Below are 23,416 nucleotides of genomic sequence, written 5' to 3' on the forward strand. Positions count from 1 at the left end.
CACATGGGTGACTCCTGAAAGCGTGAAAGAAGCCAGACACAAAAGGGCAAATACTGTGTGATTCCACTCGTGTGAGGTCCCTAGAAAAAGCAAACCCCTAGAACCCGGAAGCTGAACAGAGGCTTAGCAGGGGCTGCGGGGGGGGCGGGGGAGTCATTGGCTAATGGGCAGAGTTTCACTTGGGGAAAATGAAAAAGTTCTGGAGATGAATGGCGGTGACGGTTGCACAGCAATGCGCATGTCCCTGACGCCACTGATGTGTACGCTTAAAAGTGGCTAAGATGGTAAACTGTATGTCACATGTATTTCACCACAATAAATCTCAAAACAAAGAGAAGGCAGCGTGCTGGACTCCGCAGGGGAGAGCGGGCTGCCGGCCACACGCTCACTACCTGCTTCAGCCACTGCGCACGGAGGGCCTGTTAGCACGACTCCAATAACCACCTCGGGAAGAGGGGCGGCGGAAACCCACCGGCCCACCCCGGCCTTTCTAAAGAGGCCCTGAAGAGGAAGGGCTGTGGGGGGAAGAACCCGCTGAGCTCCCACGCTGGTGTCGGGGGCCAGTATCACCACTTTTGTGGCATCAACAGTGACATCAGGAAATTTCCACTTCCACTTCCACATGACCCCCGTCCCGCCTCCCCACCAGCAGCTTCAGGAACCCCTCTGCTGTTCTCGACTCCACACCACAGTGCCTGCAGATGGCTGGCCTTCTTGAAGGCAGCTGGCCCAAGGTCTGACTGGGAATCGATCCTCGGTGCCGACGGGAGGCGGCCGGAGAGGCCTGACGAGCCTCCAATAATTACAAGGAGATAAGACAATCAGGTGTAATTAAACAGTGTCCACAGGCAGACCACTCAGCTGCAGCCTGTCCCCCGCCCCTCCTCCTTTTCCCCAAGACTGCAAAGTGAATTATCCTGTGAAGTCAGCAGAGGTTGAGCTATGGAAACAATTAAACAGAAATTAAATCTCATTCATTTATACTCCGAGCACAAAGTGGATCATGTAGGTTTTTTTCTCTCTCTCCTCTTTTCGCCCTGGTGTTAGAGAGGACTATTATGGGAAATTAATCACGAAGCAAAGCAATGAAAGTAATCTATCACTCGCTAAAGTGCACCGACCGACTGTACAAAATCCATCACAGCAGCCGGATAATGCAGAGGTGATGCTGCTCAGGGGAAGGGAGAGGCTGAGCGGGGGCCTAGCTGAGGTCCGAGTGACGGCCGGGCCGAGGACCCACCTCCTCCGGGTCGGATGGTGCTGGAAAGAGGTCTGCCTCTGGGTCTCTCCAGGCTTGTTCAAGGTGTCTCTGCCGCAAGGCTCACAGCCAGGGAGGAACCATGAGAAGAGTCCCCCGAGGCCAGCGGGCCTTGGGCCTGGGGGTTTGGGGGAGCTTCTGCTTGATTCTCACCATTTTCCTCGCCACAGGAGGACAGGGTGTGAGAACTAGCCCCAGGAAGGACACCCAGCAAGAATCAGCCCGTTCTCAGGGTCCCCATCTACAAACTGGGGGTGACACCGCCTGACCTGCCTCCCCTCCCAAAGCCGCGTGAGGATGAAACGAGCAAGTGAGCAGGGAGGCCTGCGGGGTGGACGGAGCTCGGAGACGCCGAGCGGCTGGCGCCAGGCCCAGCGAGCCATGTTCCTGGTTTCCTGCTTTCAAGAGAAACAATTTCGAAAATTGTTTTCCCATCATGTGAAGGGTGGAGATGGCATAAGTGGAACATTTCTTCCGAGCGAAGGGGGGCCAGCGCTGCCGGGGCAGAGAGCTCAGAAGTGGTCGCAAGGAGGAGGCTGGCCCAGGAGAGGCGTCTTCGGGACACCGAGCCCGGGAGGTGCCCGGAGAGGCCTGGGGGCGCCAGGGTCCTGAAACAGATGTTAAGGAGGTAAACGGAGGAGCTCAGGAGTTGGGGGTGAACTGAGCTGTGAACTCAGTATAAGAAAGGAAGAAACAAAGGCCAGCTCCACTCTGCTGCTCCCCTGAAGGGCACGCAGCCCTCTCGGCAGAGCGGCTGCCCCAGGAGCCCGCACACCCACCGCTGCCCCGGGGCTCGCTCACTGAACCGAGGCCGGCCACCACGCTCCCGGGCAGGTGCCAGGGGATAGCCGGGAGGGGAAAGCAAGGCAGGAGAGACGGGCCAGGCCACGGGCAAGAAAAGGCCTCGCCCAGCTGTGTCTAAGTTCTCTCACTTGAGAACAGCCCTGACTGCCCGGCCAGCACAGCCTAGAGTCTGGCTCACCCAGGCCATTCCCGGAGCAGAGCCCTCACAGAATGGGCAGGGATGGAGATGGGCCCCTCAGCCCTCCTCCTGCCCCCCACCCTCCCTGCCCAGACCCCCACTAAGAATGGGTGGCCCTCTCTCCCCAGATCGCCTTCCCTTTAACCTCTCTTGTCCGCATCACTACAATCATCTTAGGCCTGTGCAGTAAAGGGTGAGCTTTGCCCAGAAGAATTCGGCCCTTGACCCTGGTTCCTGGGAAATCACCTCTGAGCCCTTGGAAGGTCCTGCCTGATAAGAGTGTCTTTGTTTATCTGGGAGCCTTGGGCAGCCAGCCAGTCTTATCTAGTAACGTGATGTGGGCCTGACACCTCGGGCTGTACCTGCTTGACTCTGGGGAGCTGCAGACTGAGATCAGCCACGTGGGTGGTCAGTGGTGTCCCCGTGATCTGCTCCCAGGGCAAAGTCTGAACACCAGGGCCCGGGTGAGCGTCCAGCGCTCAGCGTGTGCTAGGGAACATAGTTCTGGGAGGGCTGAGGGCCACCCACATGGCTCTGCAGGGAGAGGAACCTGGCCTTTCACCCCTGGTCTCGCCTGGACGCTGCCCAGGGCGCCTCTTGTCCCCACTGGCTTTTCTCTGTGTACTTTCGCTGTGACAGACTGTACTCACGGGAGTATGAGGCTCTGCTGAGTTCCTTCCCGTGACTCACTAGACCCGACGGTGGTCTCGGGACCCTGAGCCGCGGAGGTTCACAAGGCATGTTAGGAGTCGCCAGCTCAACTCTCCCAGCGCAACTGAGGAAGGTGAGGCTGGAGGTGAGGGAACTGCCCCAGCTCATGCAGGGCCGTGGGAGAGGGGCTGAGATAGGCGCCCCCTCCCTGGGACAGGGCCTGTCCCCTCGGCTTTCATTATTGTCTCCCCCGCCCCACCCTAGGGCAGGGCTCGCTGCGCAGCTCGTCAGCAGACTGAGCGCTGGCGTGGGGGTGGGGGTGCCGACGCCAAGGCTGGTCCTCACCGGCCAGAGACGAGAGGAGCAGAGCAGCTGCCGAGGCCTCTGTCCCCAGGGTGGGCAGTGGGGCGAGGAGGAGAGTGTTGGGCTGAGACAGGGAGCAGCCTGGAGCCACAGCAAACTGAGCTGCCCTCCCCAGAGCACACGCGGGGCCCCAGGGCAGGGGCTGGGGTGCTAATTAAAGCCCTGGCACGCGCTCCCACATGCGGACTCGCTTGGTCCACACTGCCCTCCCAGCCCCAGGCTCCAGCCCAGCAGCCAGCTTCCCTCGGCCCTGTTGAAAGCAAAGGGACGCAGGCCTGAGTGATTAATGTCCTCTACCGCTTGAGCCTGGCACCTGGGCCTGGGGACAGCCAGTGTCACACCACCAAGAGGCCAGCACCTGCCACTCGGCCTCGGCTGGCCAGGCGAGAGGCGGGATCAGTGCTGGACCCTCTCCAAGGCTGCAGGGGGCAGGCACGATGGGCTTCTTCCAGACAGGGACTTGCTTGAGGCACGACCCTGGGGACAGGGGGTCCGCACAGGGACCAGCCACAGGAGTTGCAGGCCTTGGCAAAATGAAAATGTGAGGCCATTGCTCGAGTTTCAGAACAGCAACTGCAGAACTTTAAATCAAGCACCGGCTCTTCTGAGCTTGGGGCCCTGTGCAGCTTTGCAGGTGGCCCAGAGGCAAAGCTGGTTCTGTCCCCACTGTCAGAGCCTCTCCTGGTCATCTGGGGAAAGCCTCAGACACACAGAGAGGGGCAGAGCTCAGCAAGGACACAGCACACACGGTGCACACAGGCACACCGACACACACACGCGCACACACACACACACACTCAGAGCCTCCCTCTGACACTCGGGAGACACTGAGCCCAGACAAGAGTTGGCTGAAGTGACAGCACAGCTGACAGCGAGGGGCAGCTGTCGCAGGGAGAGCCTGGAGGGACACCTCCCCACAAGGTGCGCAAGCACATCAGCTCAGCCCTCCGGCCCAGGACCCGAGGTCCCGGAGCTGGGAGGCACAGGGGCCCAGCTAGTCCGACCCCCTCCACCAGCAGACGGGGAAGGAACTGGAGGCTAAGCGAGGCCTAGAGGCTGCCTAGACTCCCTCCCCAGCGAGGGCCCGCTCGGAGGGTCTCGGTGGTCGGCGGAGGGCCTCCTCCTCTCCTGACAGGTCTGCACTACTAGCCCTGATCCGTGCCTCAGTAAGAATGAGGACCTCACGGGTGTGCCGTGCACTCTGGTTCTGGAGCCCGGCCTGGGCCAGGACACACTCTCCACACTCAGAGAAGCACATGGGTGTCCGGGTGATGGAGCTGGGGAGTGGCCAGGCTGGGCAGGGCCTTCCAAGCCTGTGTCCCCGACCCCGCAGGGGTTGCCACGTGCAAACACTGAACTCATTGGCCTCCTAGAGCAGAAGCCTAAAAAGTCCCCTCCTAGAGGGAGGGGAGGAGGGACAACTTAGGAGTATGGGATTAACAGATACAAACTGCGGCACACAGAACAGGTAAGCAACGAGGACTTCCTGTACAGCACAGGGAATTACAGTCAATATCTTGTAATAACCTATAATGGAAAATAATCTGCAAAAAAAACCTGATACACCATGCTGTACTGAAACTAATGCAGTACTGTAAATCAACCATACTTCACTAAAACTGAAAAAGAAACCATAAGACTTAAACCCCTCCTGGGTCCCTGAGCACACTCGAGTGCCTGGAGCATAATAAAGAGTTCCGGACGAGTGGATCACAGACTGTGGAAGGACTAAGACAGCCCCCGCCTGCAGCTCACGTGACCAGGTAGAAGGCGCCGGCTGCACCCAGAGAACAGGCAGAGAGCAGGTGCTGGGGAGCCCACTGTCCGGGAGACCCAGCACCTGAGCCGCGAGGTGTTAGTGCCTGGAGCCCACGGTCTGGTTCATCACAGATGTGAGCCCGGCGCTGCGGGTGGCCGGGACTCCCAGGGGCTGAGCCAGGCCCCGATGGCCCAGTCGCCTCTTTCCCAGGGCCCAGAACAGCGCCAGGGACACAGTGGGCGCTCAATAAATATCTACCGAGAGAGCTGAGGAAGGATGTTGCTTTTCCGTTCCTGCCATCACCACCGTGCCAGAGGCTCTCCCTGAAGTACCAGGACCAGGAAGAAAGCCAGCGAGTGCCCCAGGAACAGGAAGGGCCTCTGCGGTCCCAGGGAAGGAAAGAAAGAGCCCAAGCACGTTTAAAGCGTGCACAGGTACAGAGAGAGCCGCGCTTACTGGCGCTTCGGGGCAGCGGGCCGGTGGGTAAACTTTTCTTTCTGATGGCTGGTACTGTTCCATTTTTCTACAAGAAGCATATACTAATGTCATAATAGGAAAAACAACATAAAAATAAGGACTTCATTTGTGACGTCGGTACCCCACATTGGGATGGGATAAAAAAGCTCCAATGAAGCCAGGGCCGGGCGGGGTGACAGTAATGCGGGACTGAAGCCAAAGGGACGGGCTGGGCCCCAGTCGAGAGGCAGGTCACCTCCCCTCTCCGACCTCAGGTGCCAGGACTGCGAAACAGCAATGGCTGGAATCATCCTCCTCGGGCCAGGGGAGCAAACAGCTGGATAAAGGAAAGGCATGAGCAGGGATAATACCCCTCAAATGCTGGAATAGCTCTTGCTGAGCCAGCACAGGAGGGGGCGGGGTAGGGGCAAGGTGAAAGGGTGGAAATTAAAAAAAAAAGAAAAAACAAAACCAAAAATGCAGCCCATGGCAACAGGGTGTGCGGTGGTTTGTGTTTAATTAACACCCAAACACCCCCTTCTCTGGCACCCACCCTCCCTCCTGCCCGGCGGGGCGGCCACGCCGCAGACAATGCCGGTTCAGGGCAGGAACAGTGGGGAGGAGGGCCCGCAGCATGGCTCCCTCACTCGGGAAGCTACATCCCTTCCCCACTCGGGCCCCCACCCCCCGACCTGAGCAGAGGGCTCCAGAGCAGCCCTCCTGCCATGCGCCCTGCCCCTCCCCCAGCCACAGACCTGGGGGCCCCATCTTGAGAGACCAACGAAGGGAGAGTATTCAACCTCTCCAACCTCAACGGCGCTCTCCTCCAAGCCTCTCCGTCTAATACATGGCTACTTTTTTTCTAATTTAAGGAAGTTGAATTTCCTTTTCCTCACCAGAAAGGACTCATATTATTTTTCTCTTAAGAACACTTTAGTACCAAATTGGATTTTTAATGTCAATTTAAAAAATAACATATAAAAACATTATGCTAAGTGAGAGAAGCCAGTCATACGACTCCATTTACATGAAACGTCCAGAACAGGCAAATCTGCAGAGACAGAAAGTGGATTAGTGACTGCCTGGGGCTGGGGGGAGGGGAGGGTTGGAAGGTGACAGTTAAAGGGCATGGGGGTTTTTTGGGGGGGTGACAAAGTGTTCTGAAATCAATGGTGGTGATAGTTGTACAACCCTGTGAATATACGCAAAACCATTGAACGGCACACTTTAAATGAGCGAGTTGTATGGTGTATGAGTTATAGCTCATTAAAGCTATTATCAAAAACAAAATGTTTTTTTTTTGAGACAGTCAACCGACTAACGCAAGGCACGTGAGGTGCCCGCTGCCGGTGCCTCCATCTCTCACAGTCCGTCTGCCGCCCTGCGTGCCGCCACGCAAAACCCGGGCGGCCCCCGTCAGCCCACGTGTCCCACCCTCGTGCACACACACTCACCCTTCTAGCCATCCACCCTCCAGGAAGGAGCCCCAGGACAGGATCGTGGGCTTTGCTGGGGCGCCCACAGCCCCCGTCCTCAGCCGGCTGAACCCTGGTCACGCACGCTGGGATCCCAGCTGCTGACCGAGCTGACTCGGACACAGAAAGGCGCCCAGTTCTCCCCTCAGCCACCTACACTCCCAGTTGTCAGGACACTGTTTCACATGACACGACAGGACACGACATGGTTTTAATTTGACACAATTTCAATAGATTCTTCTATGTAAGTATATAATCAGCGAATGTGTCATTCTCAAAGACAACACACTGTAACAGTTTGCTTAAACACCTCCTCATGCTGCTGCCGACATAAGCAACCTTGCACAAGTCAGTCCGGGCATTTTTAGCGACTTCTGTGCTCCGTGTTTCCTGAAGTGGGATCACGGGATCGATGGGCATCATCCATTTTAAAATTCATGACGTGCTGGCAGAGCCCACTGTCGAAAGGATGCCCTGAGCAATGAGTGTTCTTATACAGTCCTCCTGGGACTCAGTATTTATATGTTCTCAATGTACTTTTTTGCTAGTATAAATTGGTTAATTATTTCAGGTCATTAAAAATCCTATTTCGTTTACCCTTTAGTTGTATTCGGACAAATTCCCATCGAGGGTGAAGCAGACATGCAGGTTTTTCGAGGAAGTTACTGCTCCAGGGCCCAGGAAGGGAGCCTCCTGTTCCTCCCACCACCATGGGAGTGGCCGGCCACAGCGGAGGCAGGGACCAACCAAGGCCGACATGGAGGGGGGGCCCTGGAAATTCTCCCAGAAAATGGGTACGCCTCCAGCGCTGGAAAATGGTGTTTGGGAAGCTCTGTGTCCTCCACGGGACTCACAGTCTCCGAGTGTCTTCACCTTCTCGGAGCAGTTTGCTCGCTGACAACTGTTCTGGAAACTGCTCTGAGTGCAGGGGCCCCGTGGGGAGCAGTCACGCTGAAGTCCTCACTGTGCCCCACATTGGAGCATCTAAAGGGTCTCTCCCTCCTCAAAAACCACTCCTCAGGAGCCATGAGTCCCCAGTTTCCAGACATAGAAACTCTCCTGCTGACACCAGGCCAGGAGCCCCACAGGGCCACCCCACCCTGCGCACTGAACACGTGCGCCCCCCCACATTCACATGCTGACACTGACCCCCAGTGCAATGGTATCTGGAGGCAGGGCCTCTGGGAGGTGAACAGGTCGTGAGGGTGGGGCCCCCATGATGGGATCAGTGCCCTGGGAAGACTCAGGCTGCTGTAACGAAAGGTCCACAGACCAGGCAGCTTAAACAACATTTTTTTTCTCACAGTTCTGGAGGCTGGAAGTCCGAGATCAAGGTGCCAGTGGGTCAGTGTCTGGTGAGAGCCCTCTTCTGGGCTCACACGTGTCTACCTTTTCCTGTGTCCTCACATGGGGGACAGGGCGGGGAGCTCTCTGGGGTCTCTCCTATAAGGCACTAACCCCATTCATGGGGGCTCCACCCGCATGACCTAATCTCACCTCCCAAAGGCCCCGCCTCCTGATAACATCACATCGGGGATCAGTTTAACCACATAAACATCGGGAGGTCGCAAACATGCTGTCTACAATATAATGGTGGAAAGACCCAAGTTCTTGTCAGCGAGTTTCTCTCTTTCAAGTTCGGGGGTCTCCATGAGCGAGTCAAGGAGAGGTGATCCAGGAACCCACTGGTTCATTCAGTAGGAGTCTCTGAGCCTGAGCCCCGAGCATCGGGCAAGTGCCCAGATGCCGGGAGTACGACCAGGGACAGGCCAGCTGCCTGCCCAACGGGAGAGACAGAGCCTGGCAAACACACAAATTAAATGCAATTTGATGAGATGCAAAACTAAGCAAAGTCAAACCTTTCAAACTTGCCAGTACCAGGAGATCCAGCAACCTGGTGTCTCACCCCTCCCCACACACCTCAGTCTCCATGTCCTGAACCGCACACTCCCCTTCCAGCCACACCAAAACGAGTTGCCAGGCATCCCCAAGGGGTCACTGGGTTTCGCCTCACCAGGGGGAGCAGGCTTCATCCTGGGAGACGAATGGCTGGGATTTCAGTTCTGCACTTGTAACCTCCTCGTGGCTTTTCCCCTCTGGGACTCAGTTTCCCCATCGTTAAAGCCAGAGAGTTGGCTTAAATGATCCCCAGGCCCCCTTCCTGTGATGGGGACCTTCCACGCTCCCTCCAGGGAGGGGAGCCCGGGACTCTGGAGAGTTCTGAGCTAATAAAGTAACCCCGCTCCCCATGTGGATACAAAATGAGTCTGACAGACGGGTATTAGGGAGTGATGTTCAGGCAGGTTTACCAACACACGGCAGACAAACTGCAGATGAGAGCCGGTTCCCCAGACCCAATATTTACAAACAGTCTCAGCATTAACGTGGGCACGCAACTTCCCGCGCCACTAGTGCGGCCTCCCCTCCGCCCGCCCGGCGGGGCTCCGGCCTCGCCGGTTCTCAGGAGGAGGAACGGCAGCAAGGCGCCATCTCTCCCGCCTACACGCCCGCCCTGGGGTTCCACTGCCAAGCGCTGTTCCCGACGGTGCAGCAAGGGCCCCTCCCCGGGATGTCAGCGCCAAGTGGCGAAAGTGCCCCCCCCCCCAGCAACGTGCACAACGCGGGACCCAAGGCTGCTGCCCCCGGTGGAGCGCTGAGTCTGGAAGGCGCACGGGACGTCGCATCTGGAAGCAGATGCCTCTGCTGGATGGAGCAGCAGCTGTAAAAGCCGCCCTGCTCTGCCTCGTGCTTGAGAGGCGGGGAAGCCGTCCCTCCCACAGAATGTCCCCAGGCACCACGTTCTTAGGATCAACACGGTCACATAACTAGATAACAAGGATCCTGGCATATAATTCACCACCAAACAAGTGCCGGCCGTGGTGTTTAAAGAACGCTGTCTTCATGGCTTTAGCATGGAAAGGGCCCGACGGTGCCGCCCACCCTTGCCAGGTGGGTGTCCCTGTCAATCAGTTTCTCAACCCTGGCACCATTGGCAGCTGGAGCCGTCCTGGACGCTGGAAGGCGTTAAGCAGCACCCCTGGCCTCCACCCTCTAAATGCCAAAGCACCGCACACACACCCCCACCCCAAGCTGTGACAATCCAAGAGGTTTCCAGACACTGCCAGATGTCCCCTGGGGCAAAACCACCCCTGGCTGGTAACACTGCTGTAAACTAAAGTCCCACGGGTACACCCGGGGGCAAGAAGCAGGAGGCTGCCGCAGACCAGGCGTGGAGGACCAGGCACTCTGCCCAGCAGGCCCTGCCGCTGGGAGCACTCGGACTCACCGAGCTTCACACGAGTTTGCCAACAAGGGAGAAAGCCCACTGCTTCATCTCCAAGAAAAGGATTGTTCCCGGAGGGCTGCGCCGTGACACTCTGATTTCGTCTTGCACCACCGAGCTCTCTGATGCCCAGTCCCACCCCCGTGGGGGAGGATTATCTGCACCTCTGAAGCTCCCTCAGACCACACACGTGTAAATCCAATTGAAGTGTTCAGGCTCACTGGGACCTCAGTGTCCAAAGGCACCTGGCTGGGTTCTCTGGGAAGTGCACTAGAACATCACTCGTCATCCGTTTTTCTAAGCTTGGATTTTTGTAACGGGAACCTCTTTTCTTGTCTGAGTATATATCCTATGTGTATAAATTTCACATCAAAAGGCATGGGAACGCGTTTTTATTTGGAATTTTGACGCAATCTCTTGAGATAACGGGCGAAACGCTGGGGACGTCCCCCGCCCAGGATGGAAGTCGCTGACCTCCGGCCTGGTACAGGAGCACAGGGAAAGTGGCTGGATCCTGCTGCACCTGGGCCCTCGCGTCCCAGCGCCCCTCGCAGCTGGCCTGACCTCCACGCAGGGACGCGGGGCCCCGGCTGCTTCCAAGCTGCGGCCCCACAGTCACCCCGGCGTCTCAGCCACAGCCCAGGGACGAGAGCTGTTGGAGGGAAGGAGGTTGCTCCCCGAGGCTCCCCCACTTGCCTGAAACTGACAGGCATTCACTTCCACTCACAGCCCACAGGGAGAACTAGTCATGTGACCCCCAGGGGCGTGTGGCCCGGAGCACAGCCCCACGGTGGTCAGCCAGCCGCTCTGGTCAGCGGGTCAGCAGGTGCCACTCACACGGCTCGTCCGAACCTGACTGGGGCACTGAGCCAAGCGGCTTCCTTCCCCATCCATGCATTCTGTCCCCTCTGCCATGGTATTAAGTCCCAGGGAGTCAGGACAGGCCCTGACAGAGAGGGAGGGCAGGACAGCTGCCCACACGCCCAGCCAAGGAGCGGCCCCAGCCCCACTACTGAAGCAGCAAAGTAAAATAAAATAAGGAAGGGTCTGATCAGCAGAGTCCCCAGCAGTCAGAGCAGAGGACACTGGGACTGACAAGTCAAAGGTGGGTGGGGGGAGGGGGGCAGTTCTGTTCTGGCTAAACCACGTCCCGGTGGCTGGACGTGAAATGGGTGCTGGCCCCTAGTTCTGTCACCGCGCACACAACTAAAGCACCACGGCCCAGATGAACCAGGCATGTCTTGTCCTCTGCAGAGGGCCCTGTGCAGACAGGGCGCCTACTCCCCCCTTTCCTGACACCTGCGTTGGTGAGAGAACCAGGCACTTTTGTGGAACAAACCCACCGTGTGACGCCAACCCAGCCCCTCCTGCTCTTAGCACTGCAGCCCGCAAGGCTGAGGACTGCGGTGGGGGGGACACAGAAGGACCCCACAGCTGGCTGACCCACAGGGCACCTGCCAGCACCCCCTACCAGGGGACAATCCAAGGTCAGGTACCGCCATCCTGAGCCCACTCCCTCCTCTCCTCTCCTGGGGGGACCACCACTCTCTGCACCCCTCACTCTTGGCTGCTTCTGTGCTCAGGACCAGCCTCCTTCTGCATCTGGGAACCACCCCCACCTCGAGCTCTCGCACCACCTCCCTCTGCCAGGGTCGTCCAGCCAGCTTGCCAGCAACTATGCTCTGCTTTTTCTTGTCTTTTTTTTTAACCAATTGCCCTTCTGGGAGAGAGGAGAAAAGCCCGGTCTTTCAAAAACTCCATCCTGCCGTGGCACGTACAGCATCCACCGACGCTGAAATCAACACTGGAAGAGGAGCTGGAGGGAGGGCAGCCCCGCAGCGGTGCGCGGAGCTCTGCGCCGGGCACCACGTCTCCTGGGTGTCCTCTCCCCCGCCGCCCCTCCCTCCAGCCGGTCTCTCTCACATCTATTTTTGTGGCTGATCAGTGTGCCTGTTTCCCAACCAAGGGCTTACGTACGTGTATTTCTATACATTACTCCCTCCATGGAGGCTTCCGAGCCATGCAAATGGCACCTTATGCAAATCAAAGACTCCTCCATCTGCTTCCGATATTCCCCACTTCCCCTTAATAACCTGTTTTAGGGGATGCGGTACATGCAGCAGATGATACAACTTTATTTTTGTAAACCCAGTTGGTCCTGGAGTGCTGGCAGCCACAATAATAGAAGAACGCGCCTGTTACTGCCTCTCAGCGAGTTTGCCATCAGGCAGCACCTCATTAAAACAAGCCGGGAGGGGCTCCGAGAAGAAGGGAGGGAGCGCGGCGGGGGGGGGGGGGTCCCAGCAGAGCTGCACACAGAATCCTGGCCTGTCCCTCTTTCTGCTTGGTCAGGGTTTGCCGTGGGTTGAACTGTATCCCCCAAAAAGGTATGTGGAAGTGCTAACCCCTGGGACCCCTTATGTGAAAACAGGTCTTTGTAGATGTAATAAGATGTAAGTCAAGATGCGGTCATGTTGGAGGAGGGCAGGCATTTAACCCAATAGCATGGGTGTCCTTACGAGAAGAGGAGAGGACACAAGGAGGAGGCCGAGTGACAACAGAGGCAGAGGCTGGAGTGATGCAGCCACAATCCAAGAAATGCCAAGGATGGCTAGCAACCGCCAGAAGCCAGGAGAGGCTGAGAAAGTCTCTCCCCTGGAGGTTTCAGAGGGAGCGGGGCCCTCCAGCACCTCCCTTACCGCCCCTCCGAGCGACTTCGCAGGTGCTGGTGTGACTGGGACAGTGTTTATTTTCGCTGCCCACTGTGCCCCCAGCCCCTGCATCAGGGCTTCGGGGTGGGTGCCCAGGGGTGCTAGGTATGTGCCTCCCGGTGACACAGTGAGCAGGCACGGTGGGGGGGGGGGGGCGCAGGGAAACACCGCTCAGAGTCGGCCGTGTCTTCTGAGACCTCTTCCGGTGCCCAGAGGATCCTCTCAGCATCAAAAGCTCACCTTCACCCAGTGAAGGGAACCCAGGATTCGCGCACTGATTTTTAAACTTCTGTCAGTCTACAGTTACTTCCAGAAAGAAAGGTAAGGGGGAAAAAGCTCAATTTCTTTTTCCTTTGACACGACGCTGCAAAGCCCAGCAAAAGCTTGCCCTCCCCATCCTCCCCGACTCCCGCCCTCCGCCATGTACAGCACCTGGCTCACAGGAGGGCCTGAGGCCTGACAGCCAGGAAGCAAAGCCTGACTTCAGCGAGAGGTGAAGAGAGACGTTCAGGGCAGAGAGCTGTCACTTAGAACCTAGGTTTTCGAACACCCATGGAAACAGCTCTACGGCTCCCAGGAGAGCGCGGTACGAGGGCCCAGGAGCACCTAGTGGATTCACACAAAGAAGGCAGGGAGCTGGAGGGGCCTGGGGAGGCTGGCCCCCAGCGAGGCGCCCGGTGCAACGGGAGCTAGCCCGTCCTGAAGTGCTTTCGCAGGGAGGGGGCTTGGTGCAAGGCCACGGGGAAGCAACTGGCCACAGACCCCGATAGTGGACACAAGTCTGTGCAAGGAGGGACCTTTCAAAGGAAATGGTGCGCTAGGTCTGCGGACATGTTGCTGGAGGGGACGCCGGGGAACAGCTGGGGGGCGTTGCCAGTCAAGGGAGCCGCGGGTGACCGTGGAGGAAGGAGGGAGGACAGGAAGAGCTTTTCATCCACCGAAGGGTGGAAGACGAGCCTGGAAGTTTGGGGCATCCCTGAAAGCTCTAGAACAGGTCAGCAAGCCAAGGCCAGCTCGCCGCCTGTCTGATAAACAGAGTCACTGGCCCACAGCCGCGTTCATCCGCGTGCTTACTACCTAAGGTGTGTTTCACGCCAATGGCCAAGCTGAGTCTTAATGACAGAGACCGTCTGCCCCTAAAATATTGACCACCTGGCCATTGACAGAACAAGTTTGCAGAGTCTGCTCCATAACACTGAGCCCTGTGGGAGCTAGTCTGAGCTTATACAAAACCTGGATAGGGGGCAGCTGGGTGGGTTAATGGATGCAATGACACTGAGTGCAGCCCCTACAGAGAGGAGGGACCACCGACAGCGTTCTCTTCCCTGCCTCGGGGAAACCTCAACACTGACAAAGTGACTCCATGAACCTCAGTGCCAAGCTAGGGTGAGGCACCTACATGGTTAACTGGACTTAAAGCTGTGTTTTCAGAGACAGGAACCTGCCGCAAAGTGGTCAAATATTTCTGAAGTGATTCAGGATAGGAAGCCCAAACTAAGAGAATCCCAGTCAGGATAAAAATCCAAGTGGCCAAATCACTTTTACTGCAGGGCCCGGGAATCCCGGGCCCCTGGCCCTTCCCCTCCGGTCCTGCCCACCTGGCAGGCCAGCAGCCCTTCCTGCCGCGAGGGCTGGGGTGAGTCTTTGCGTGTGTGTTTTGGGGATGGTGGGGGGAGGTGACTTACTCAAAACACCTTGTTCCCCACCCTCCCTCACCGCCCCGGCCCTCAGCCCTCGGTGAATAAACCCACCCTCCCAGCACTCAGCGCCCCCCCACCACAAGGACGGTGCATGTGCCCAGCCCCCGCGAGCGTGGGAGACACACATGGGCTAGAATCGGGTCATCTCCAGCTTCACGCTTCGGCCTGGTGACTGCTCACCTGGGGCTGAGTTGACAGCATTTATTGTGAGGATGCGATGGAATCCATCCATGAAATTCCCCGGGAGGCCTGCAAGCTGGCCCTGTGGGCCAGGCCAAGGGAAAGCAGGGCAGATGGTGATCTGTGCCCGGTTCGTTCACTCGCTCCCCCCTGGGTGCTGACCTGCGTAGATGCTGGGGCTTCAGAGACAGCGGGGCCCTGTCCCAGGCCTCGGCTGGGGGAGCCTTGAGAAAGCCGGTATGGACCACGTGTACAGAGCTGTGAGGCGTGTGCCGAGAGCTGAGGGCGCACAGGGGACGGGCCTCCGGGGCAGCTCCTCAACGGGCTGCGTGTGTTGAGAGGGTTCATTCTCAGCGGTGGATTCCAAGCAGCTTGGGGTTTGGGGGTGGAGCTGTTTGAGTTGTACGTAGGGGGTGGCCTTCTGGTGCCTGCTTGTGCCCCCGAAGCCCTCCTGGGGCACTGATGCCGCAGTCTGGGGGCTTCCAAGCCCAGGACTTGGCTGGGTCTGGCGGCGAGGAAAGCAGAACAGCAGTCTCCCTCCTGGAAGGTGCAGCACAGAGACACATCAGTGTCGCTGCCAAGTCCCCAGGCCCTGCCCACAGCCTGCGCCTGCCTTCGGGGGAGGGGGCTCCTGCTGCGAGCCCACCCTGCCCTTCGGCCTCTGCTCCTGCTGGGCCAAGGAGGCCGCAGGTAGGGCGAGGAGCCTGCAGCCCGGCGGGGAGGGCGGCCCAGGCCAGCGGAGGGCCCGGCTGCCAGGCTCCCTCAGCTCTAGCAACCTCATCAGCTGAGGCAGCTTCACTTTTAAGCAACCAGCGAAGGACAAGCACCCTGCAAATTTAGAACATGTGATGGCTGGTATTCATCTTAGCAAGCGGGGTGCGGGGAGGAGACAGAAAGATGCGCTCATGGCCGCGCCAGCACATCGCAGCCCCCAGAGGCGCCTGCGGAAGGGAATGTCTTCCCCGAAAGGGAAAAGGGAGCAGGCCCCCTGAGGCCAGGCCCTCACCCCCACCCCCACCCCGAGGGCTGCCCATCACCACTACGCCCACCAGCAAGGCCCCACCCAGGCCACCTCAGCCCCACCTCTGGGCCCCCCTTTCCTTTCTCACATTTTGCTAAAAATAAAACCCCTTTTGGCAGCACACACACCCAGTTTCCCCAGAACATAAGCTTCCTGGGCATCTAGAAAAGGGAAGAGCGCTACCTCTCATGGAGCCCAGATGGATTCCTGAAAATTTGTGTCAAACCAATTTCTGTAAATCTCATCATGTTCCTAGTGATTCACCTTCATCTGAGAAACACTTCCCTCCTGCCAGCTGCTCTCCTGACCAGCTCCTTCCACGCACACAGACGTGCTCGCCAGCGATGGGCCTGAGCAAACGCCAGCTCGAGAGGGGCTGCAGCCGCGGAGGGTCCTCGTGCGATCTGAATGCTCATGCCCAGATTTTGCTGCATCAGGGCTCAGGTTTCCAGGCAGCAGGGCAGGCGGCACCGTGCCCTCCTCAGGGCTTCTTCAGGCCTCGCCTGACTTCCTTCGGGGCGGCAGCACCGGAACCACACCCGCACCCCTCACCTGCCTCCCCATGGCACCGCAAGGTGGTCCTCTGCCACGCGATAGGCCTGAGTGAGACCTGCACAGTAGTGGGGGAGGGAGGGGGAGAGGCAGGCTCAGTTTCCCTGCGGTAACATCTACCACGTGCTGGTCCTCAAGGCAGGGAGGGGTGGCCCGCAGCAAAGCCGGACTGGACCGCGCAAGCCTTGGCTGGCACAGAGTGGGTGAGGCAGGCTCCGCATGAGCAGGCCTGCAGTGTAGGAAGACGCCTCTCACTGCAGGACAGAAGCATCGAGGCTGCAGGCAGGGAGGCGGGTGGTGGTGCTGGTGCCGGAGGAGATGGAGAGACGGGGACCCATCCAAGGTCCCAGGCCACTGGACAGGGCAATACACTAACATTTGGGAGGTCAGAGGAGAAGAAGGTGACCAAGGCCCATGCCGTCAGAGTAGGGGGCCTCTCCCTGCTCCTGCGGCCGCTCTCCAGGACAGACCAGCCGGGAGTCATCCTGCAGCTCTAGTCTCCGTCCCCTATGCTGATGGTGCTGGAGAGGGCGCTCAGGGCACACAGGCCTGACCTTACTGTCCTGTCCAATTATGCACAACAGACTCCCAGGACACAAGCGAGGCCACAGGGACCAATTCCCCCTCCACGGCTTTCTTTTGTCAAGTGACTGCTAAAAACTGGGTGTGCTCACGCACATGTGTGAAGGAGGGGGTGACAGCTATTGAAACAGCTCTGAGCAGTCAGGAGCTGAATGTCCACTGACACACAGAAGCGGTGGAACCCACTGGTTTATACCAGGGTCGGAGGTGGGGGGCCCCCAGCTGGATTATACATTCCTTAAAGGAGGAAAAGAGGGTGGGTATGCGCTCGGCACCCGCCCTGGTTCAAGCCCCACCCAAGGTACTTGACCCTTGTTATTTCATCTCGTCTTCACGACGTCACCCGCATTTTGTGGGTGAAGGAAGCTGAGCCTCCGAGAGTCGCCCAAGCACGAGCTGGTGGGGCAGCTGGGGTCTGATTTGCTCTACCACGCGGCCTCTGCCCTTCATTTCTCTCTTGTAGGACCGCCCCGAGGACGCGACAGGCTGAGCGCTCCATGCCCTCCAGACGCAGGTGGGCGCTGAGAGTCAAGTCCCCCTCCAGCCCCAGGGTCCAGGCCTCAGAAATCCTCCAGAGGCCACACCCTGGCCACACCCTCAGACTCACCCAGCCATGCCCCAGCACACCCCTCGGCTGGCCTGGGTAGAACAGAAGACTAGAGGAGGATCAAGGAGGGTGGTGATAAACCCACCTGTCAGGGAGGGGTCTCTGGGTCACTTCCAGGAAAGGGAAAAACAGCTCTGCCCAGCCCAGGGTCCCAGGGGTGTGAGAGGGAGGGGCTCGGCGTGTGGCCCCCGGGGGCGCTGGGGGCTGAGCATGGCAGCTGCACAGCACGGGAGGGCGACCCCCGCCACCTCTGGTCTGGGGGTCTGAGCAGCCTCTGGCAAGATCCACAGCTATGGTTTTGTCCTTATTATAAAAGTAATACATATTCACTGCAGAAAATTTAGAAACTACACATATGCAAAAAGGAGAAAATTAAAAATAGCCCCCAATCCCCCTGCCCTGAAATAACTCCTGCTAACATTTTGAGCACACATACCCTCCCAGACTTCCCTATGCATAGAATATGTATTTTTGGTACCGAGTGGGATCATACTATACATTCCATTTTGTAACTTTTTCCCATTTAACTGTCTCGTACCAAACCACTAAGGATTCTTCCACAACATCCATTTTAATGGCCGAATTAGCCAAAGAATGCTAAAAGGACGGCTGGCCGGGGCGGGGGGTGGGTCTTACAAGCCAGAGCACTGCAGCGAAAGCATAAGTGGGACAGTGCCCTTTGTCAACAAATCAGCTCTACGGTTACAGAAAAATACGACTTTCTTAAAGAAGTTTTTTTCTCTTTAGTCTAAATTCTACAATATAAAAAACCCTGACTTGAAGACATGATATTCAGAAGAGAGCCCCCTTCCCCGAGGTCGCCTCTCACTAAAGTGGGTCAGTGATGCACACAGCCAGCCCAGCACCTGGAGACCTTCCGGTCCACCTGACGCGGGCTCTCTGTAGGTCTGAGAAGGGAAAGCGGAGAGTGATTTAAAACAATCAGGGGTCATGTCTCCCTGTGCGTGGGGGCAACGTACGGAGGACTTGTTGATGGATGAATGAGATTAGGGGGAGGATGTTTATGTATGAAAGGTGATCAGTTCTTAGCAGTGATGAAAGGTTTTACTACTGACCTTTATAACTGTGAAGGTTTCTACACTTGATCTGAGCTCAAAAACAGAGAGAGAGAGGGGTAGGGGAGCCTCCCCTTGGCTGCGGACGTCTTCAGAAGGAAACATCACAGTTCTAAGGGCTGACCTGACTTCCTCTCACTGCAGGCATCATGGACTGAACGCTTGTGTCCCCCCATGCAGGCCACTCAAGGACCCCATGAGCAGCTGCCGCTGCGGGTCTGGCACCTCCCTCCACAGCTTCCTACGCACGCAGGGACCCTCTCTCCTCCCCCTCCCCACTTCCACTCATGGCTGGAACTAAGCAACCCCACGGGGGAAGGGAGGAAAAATGACCATCCCCTTGGCGTGGCAGCTTGACCCCAGAACCCCCATTATACGAACCACCACCCAACTCCCAGACTTGTCCTGTGCCGCGTGTCCTCGGCAACGCCAGAGAAATACACAACCACGTCCTGGAAACCTGCCAGCCGAGGGGCCCTGCTGCAGTGTGGCTCAGTGAGCAGGTGCTTGTGGCCACATCAGTTCTGTCAAAGGTGCTCCATTGTGTCGAAGGACAGATGGACAAGCCAGGCTCCCTGACTCCTGAGCCTGCCGGCCATGGGCTTCCTCTTGTGGAACGAGGCACCAAAGGCTCTAAGAGGAGCAGCCATGGGCTCCTGGGGCCCCGGCTGGCCCAGCACCTGGGATGGAAAGCCCCCTGCTGTCCCCTCCTTCCTCTGAGGGACCAGGAAGGTATGTCAGTTTCCTGGGGCTGCGGTAACAAAATGCCACAAACTGAGTGGCTTAAAACAACCCGGTTTTACTCTCAAATGGTTCTGGGGGCTAGAAGCGAAAAACTAAGGTGTCGGCAGACTGTCCTCTCCTCTTCTTATAAGGACACCCGTCCCTGGATTTAGGGTCCACTCTACTCCAGTATGGCCTCATCGTAGCCATGATTAAATCTGCAAAGACCCTAATTCCAATTGAGACCTGATTCACAGGACCGAGGATTCAGGCTTGGGCAGGCGAGGACACAAGGCAGCCAGCAGAGCAGGTCTTCCCTGGAGGGTCGCGGGTGGACAGGCCCCTACCCGGGCACGGGGGCCTCTCCCTGCACTGCCTCCCCACCATCTGCGTGCCACCCGGACTCTGCTCCCCCAGTGTGGGGCCTCACGGCCTGCTGATGCTCATGTCCCTCCGACGGAGCCAAACTGTCCCCCAAGCGTCTGCTCCCACACATCCCTTTTCTGCCTCTGAACACAAAGGGACAAACCTACTTCCTCCTCCACACGACAGACCTGTGAACCAGCACCACGTGGCAGCAGGCCCACCCACGCCCACCCCACCCCCCGAGGCTCCTGGTGGCTTCAAGAGCCCCCCCTGTGTCATGGGTGTACATCCCCTCACACCCTAGCTGAGCCAGCCCCCGCTGGCCACTGTCTCTCCTAAAGTGAGACACAGAACTGACCACAGTGCCCTGAGGTCGCCCTCTCCCTTGGAGATGCTTTTCCCCAAACATGCACAGGGCACTGGGGGCACAAAGCTGGGGGTGCTGGAGAGGAAGGGCCCCGTGCTCAAGCCCCTGGCTCCTGGCTGAGGGGGTGGGGAGGGGACAGGACAGCCCCTCACCCCGAGTCGGGCTGTAGGGTTGCTATTCGCCTATTCTGCAAACACAAGCCCCTGACATGGGAGACAGATGGGAGAGGAGCTGGTCCTGGCCGGCCTGTCATCAGAATCTGTGTGATCGTGTGATGGCTGCTCCCCCAGGGGAGACGGCTCCCCCACAGCAGGGCCAGGTGTGCGTGTGCCCCGAGCTTGACAGTCTTGTTGAATGACTGACTGAGTGAATAACTGAAGTGGATGGGGAAGGGAGACACCCCCTCTCCCCTCCTCTGGACTTGCAGCCCTTGAGGTGACTCCCTGTGGAGTAACAGGGTGAATGTGGTTCTGTGGGGCGATGACCACAGTCAGAGCAGGATACCCTCAGGGCTGCCTCCCCCCAAGGCCCAGTTCCCTCCCCTAGAGAAGAGCTTTCTGTGGGTGCAGAGAACGCAAGATAATAAAGGTGGTGGGGTTTTGAAAGCCAGCTGGGCCAGCCCTCTGTCTTGGGGGCAGTACGAGGGCAGCGAAGTCCTAACTAAGGCTTTCAAGCCACATGCGCTTCCTTTAAACCCAGGAACTGCCGACAAGATCAGCAGACCCTAGGCACCCATGTAGGGTTGGAGGTCTACAGATGCCTTTGACCCAGAAAGCCGCTGTCATGAGAAGCTCAGGTCCAAGGCTTTGAGATCAGGTGAGGACTGTGATGACAGCTGGTCCAGAAGCAACTCCAAGACTGTGTGTAACAGTCAAAGCCTGAGAGTAGCCCATATGTAAAGAGCACCCTGGAACAAACAAACAAAAAAGACTCCATGGAAACACAGATAAATTACATAAACAGGGTGTTCAGAGAAGTTGAATGCAAATGAGCAATAAACACAGAAGAAGACACCTAACTTTCTCAGAGTTGAGGACATGCAAGTTAAAATGATATTGTGTACCCTTAGACTGACAAATATTTAAAAAAAGAATAAAAACTGATACTAGCATGGGTGTAGAATAATAGATTCCCATGTGGTACAGAGAGAACTGTAAATACTTTCAACTTTGTAAAGCAATCCAGCTGTATTATTAAAACCTAAGATTTATATACCCTTGGCCCCAATAAGTTCTACTTTGGGATTTTCTCTAAAAAAAGCAGAAAATGCCAGGAAAATACACAGTGCATGAAAACAATGTATGTGCGTTGCACATGGGTGGGTCAGTATGAGCAAAGGGGAGACATGGGGAGGGGACACTTCCAACTGTTAGCAGAAGTCAGAGGTCACCAGGAGAGCTGGATCTGGGGAGGGGCCGAGGAGACTAATCGTTTCACTTTAGACACTTCTGTCTTGGAAGAACTAATACAATCAACAAGTAATGACTTTTACATCTCACGCGACTGCATTTTTTACACGACTAAGGACATGGTTTCAAAATGAAGCCTTTCTACATGCTCTGCTGTTGCAGGTGGCATTGCCAGATTCAGCAAATAAAAACACAGGACGCCCAGATAAGTTTGAATTTCAGATAAACAACGTATTTTTAAAATACAAGTATGTGCCATGCAATATTTGGCACATACTTAGACAAAAAAATTCTTTGTTGTTCATCTGAAATTCAAACTTAACTGGGCATCCCAGGTTTTATCTGGCAGCCCTAGAAACAGAGGAAGGGACAAGGAAGAACTCTGAATCTCTAGCTCCGTTTCTCCCCTCTCCCCATGAAAACCTGTCACGGCCATGACGACGCTTTTCTCCCGGCGATTGCGCACACGCGCACACGCGCTCACACGCACGCCTTCACTCACTCACATGTTCTGATCAGCGCCCGTCACCTCCAAGAGAACATTCTCTGACTCGGCCCGGCCCTGCCTCACACAAGCTGATGTTTGTCACAGCTCCTACTTGAGAGTCAGGATGTCAAATCAAAGCCCCCAAGAGCGGCATCTGGGCCTTTCTCAGTCCGTGTCGGAGCCCGGCCGTGCTGGGCACACGGAAGGTGGTCGGCACACTGGGGGAGACCAGTGAGTGGAGGACCAGGCATGCCCCGGAGGGAGGATGGCACCCCCCTCTTTAAGGTGTGTGGCATCCAGCTTCCAGCCCACTGCTTTGCAGGGTCACTCCCCCCAACGTCTTAGCCGTGGTCAGCATCTTGGCATCTACGTCTTCTTTCCCCCTCTTTCCCAGCCCTGAACACATGATGCACCGAGCCTCACGCAAAGAGGCTTAAGCCATTGCTTCCAAAGGCGAGATTCGTATCTCATTCCATGTTATTCACCTGCTGCCACGGTGAAGAGACCGAGGGGCTGAGGACCAGCCTGGCTGGAGACAGGGAGACCCTAACCAGGTTGTAGGCTGCTCAAATTCCTCACCTGTACAAGCAGAAGTCGGGCGGATGTTCTTGAAGGGACTTCTAAGCCTGAGTTTAAAGTCAGGAGTGTCCCCGGCCCTGCTATTCCAGAGTGTGCCACTCACCCACCCTTGCCCAAAGCCGGCAAACGTGCCCACTGGCCACGGCCAAGTCCTCGGCCCTCTCCTTGAGGCCCAGGCAGCCTCTGCTGGAATCGCTGCTTAGCCCGCCATCCACCGTGTGGAGTTGCGTGCGGAAGCCGCAGCCGCGACGTTAGCATCACAGCCCGCACTGATCTTTGTCAATTACGCCGCAGTATTTGAGCTCCGACCAGCTTTAAATCGAATCAGGACGAAATCATCAGAATAAAAGGAGCCCAAGCCGCAGCCTTCCAATTCCAGTGCTGGGGAAAAAAAAGTTATACGTTTCATAATGGCCTTCTACCCCATAATGAACAGGAAAAATAAATTAGATTCCAAGCTAAGGGTATATTTATGCAATTTCATTATGTGCCCATGAGCAAGCCTGGTTTTCACCAAGATAAAAATGAGCTCTCAGAAACACTCGCACTAAATAAATGGAGTGATTTAACAGCTTAACGGGGAGCGTGGAGGAGGGACTGAAGGACAACGTCAAAAATGGAAAATAAAAATAAGAGGCTGCCCGGCGCGCCTCCCGCACCGCGAGCACTAGGCCAGCCGCACCGGGGCGGCGCGGTCCTCGGTGGGAGCTCCGGGTGACCGAGGCCAGGACAGCCGGAGGGAACACGGCTTCCCCCAGAGCCGAGGAGCTGCTGCGGCTCCGCACAGCAGTCAGCAGACCATCGATCTGCCCCCAGAGCCCCAGGCCCA

General features: G+C 57.2%; 1 protein-coding gene and 1 non-coding gene across 5 annotated transcripts in view; one reads left to right on the forward strand and one right to left on the reverse strand.

The window, feature by feature from the left end:
* The window catches only part of RBFOX3 (RNA binding fox-1 homolog 3), a 424,204-nt gene that overhangs the window by 341,635 nt on the left and 59,153 nt on the right, over positions 1–23,416 (reverse strand). The gene's annotated exons all lie outside the window — the stretch shown is intronic.
* On the forward strand, positions 18,628–18,696 carry LOC123615629 (small nucleolar RNA U2-30). Its single transcript, XR_006723303.1, has one exon. It is a non-coding gene; the product is annotated as a small nucleolar RNA U2-30 (small nucleolar RNA).

Source organism: Camelus bactrianus, chromosome 16 (assembly GCF_048773025.1).
Source record: "Camelus bactrianus isolate YW-2024 breed Bactrian camel chromosome 16, ASM4877302v1, whole genome shotgun sequence".
Taxonomy (NCBI): domain Eukaryota; kingdom Metazoa; phylum Chordata; class Mammalia; order Artiodactyla; family Camelidae; genus Camelus; species Camelus bactrianus.